Genomic DNA, 2793 nt, shown 5'->3' with positions numbered 1-2793 from the left:
TCACCTGGAGCTTTCCATATGCTCATGCTTATCAGGAGTCAAGCGGAAGTTTCTATCTAAGCTGTCTTTGCCCCCAAATCTGATCACCTAAGTAAGGGAGTATAAATTGTTTCGTGACCAGGACTCAGATTCTGGAAATAAAGGCCAAGTTAATAATGGCCTCACTATGATGTGAGGATGAACTGGAGATTATGAATGTGAAATACATAGTGTCTAGTCAAGAGTAGGCATTCAGGACTGGGCATGGTAGTTCATGCCTGTAATCCCAGCACTTTGGGAGGCCGAGACGGGTGGTTCACTTGAGGGTAGGAGGTCAAGATCAGCCTGACCAACATGGCAAAACCCTGTCTCTGTTAAAAATACAAAAATTATCCAGGCGTGGTTGCATGTACCCGTAGTCCCAGCTACTCGAGATGCTAATGTGGGAGAATCACTTGAGCCCAGGAGACAGAGGTCACAGTGAGCCAAGATCATGCCACTGCACTCCAGCCTGACACAGCAAGACCCTGTCTCAAAAAAAAAAAAAGAGTAGGCATTCAGTAAGATGTAACTCCATATTATGAACGGAATCATGTCCCCTCCCCTTTCCAAATTCACAGGTTGAATCCCTAACCCCCAGTGTGACTGTAAGATCAACTTGACACCTTTACTAGTCATAAAACTAACACGGGAGAGCCCAGCATGCACATGGACCTGAGCAAAGTGGGTGGGGAGGCAGAGGCTGCAAGTGCTGTGCTCCACGGAGCTCCCCATAGGTGGAAAGGAACTCCAAAAATGAGGGAGAAGCGCTCCCACCTCCAAAACCAGCAGCAGAGCAGCAAGCTGTGTCTGTCTGTGTGCGTGACTATTTGGCTGTTCTGAGCTGCATCTGGTACAGCCATCTCTTCTGTGACCACATATGTGCTAATGACTTTCAAATCTGTAAATCCATATTTTCAATTTGTGCCATGAACATCTCAAACACAAAATGCCCCAAGTAAGACTTGTCACCTGTATCAACCCACACTCTACCCCTCTTTGTTGTTATTGTTGTTATTGTTGTTGTTTTGAGACAGAGTCTCGCTCTGTCACCCAGACTGGAGTACAGTGGCGCAATATTGACTCACTGCAACCTTTGTCTCCCGGGCAATTCTCCTGCCTCAGTCTCCCGAGTAGCTGAGACTACAGGCACCCGCCACCAGGCACAGCTAATTATTATTATTATTATTTTGTTTTTGGTATTTTTAGTAGAGGCAGGGTTTCACCATGTCAGGCTGGTCTCGAACTCCTGACCTCAAATGACCCGCCAGTGTCAACTTCCCAAAGTGCTGGGATTACAGGCATGAGCCACCGTGCCCAGCCTCTACCCCTCTTTATTACACTGTCCTGTATTTCCTACCTCTGTATACTAAATCTACCTCATCTCCAAAGTTATAAATCTGATGATGCACCTAGATTTTCTTAAACCCAATCTAGCATCTAGCTCCTGATTCTTCCCAAACAAGATCATTTCTCACTCTCTATTGTTACTACTTTAAGTTCACTTTATTTATTTATTTATTTAGTTATTTATTTATTTATTTAGACGGAGTCTTGCTCTGTCACCCAATCTGGAGTGCAGAAGTAGTAGTACTTCCAAGTAACAGGCACCTGCCATTATGCCTGGTTAGTTTTTTTTTTTTTTCTTTTTTTTGAGATGGAGTCTTGTTCTGTTGTCCAGGCTGGAGTGCAGTGGTGCAATCTCGGCTCACTGCAATCTCCACCTCCAGGATTCAAGCGATTCTTTTGCCTCAGCCTTCTGAGTAGCTGGGATTACAGTCACGTGCCACCATGCCCGGCTAATTTTTGTATTTTTAGTAGAGACGAGGGTTGCACCATGTTGGCCAGGCTGGTCTCGAACTCCTGACTTCAGGTGATCCGCCTGCCTCAGCCTTCCAAAGTGCTGGGATTACAGGCGTGAGCCACTGCACCCAACCAACAATTTTTTAAAAAAGAAAAAGAAAAAAAAGGCTATTCCAACGGCGTTTTAGAGGGTGATGAAACTTCTAATAGCCTTGTAACTGGGCCCCTTGAGAGTTCAGCATCTTGCAGTTCTTAAGGACTGAATAAATGAAAATTCTGATCAGGCCTTTACCTGTTTGCATGTTTTAACCACTTGCTTTTTGCCCAGTATTCCTTGTTCTCACACTGTAATTACATACTGCTAATGTACTGTTTCATTGTCAATGAGGAGGAGATAACTTCAGGGTCATGAAAAACTGTTGCAGGGGGAATTAATGCCTTCAGGGTCGTTGAGTCCAGCCCCTGATGCCCAGAAGCCTGATTGCTCAAGGTGTTATCAGAGACTGAAGAAACACAGACTTTCCCCCTTGGTTCCCTGAAACTCCCCCTCCCTTACTCTCTAGCCCCATAAAAACTCTGTGCTTCTTTTTGTTAAGACAGATTTTAGAGATTTGCTCTGCTGCCTTCTCTCTTTGACCAAATCTGTTAAACCTTTCTCCATCTCCAAGCACTGGTGTCTCAGTGTTTGGCCTCATCTGCCTATGAGGTACACAAGCCTGATTTTGGGGTTCTACAACAGCCTGATTATGATGTCCGTTACATGTTTATACATATGCTAAAATTTGGAGTTCTATGTAGTAGTATAGAAGCTATACTTCTATATAACTTAAATTTATTTTTAAAAAAGTTAATAGTTAAAAGTTCATAGCTGGGCGCGGTGGCTTATGCCTGTAATCCCAGCACTCTGGGAGGCCGAGGCGGGCGGATCACCAGGTCAGGATATCAAAACCATCCTGGCTACCATGGTGAAAC

This window comes from Colobus angolensis, unplaced genomic scaffold (genome assembly GCF_000951035.1).
Source record: "Colobus angolensis palliatus isolate OR3802 unplaced genomic scaffold, Cang.pa_1.0 Scaffold2, whole genome shotgun sequence".
Taxonomy (NCBI): domain Eukaryota; kingdom Metazoa; phylum Chordata; class Mammalia; order Primates; family Cercopithecidae; genus Colobus; species Colobus angolensis.
Note: the sequence above shows the minus strand (reverse complement) of the source record.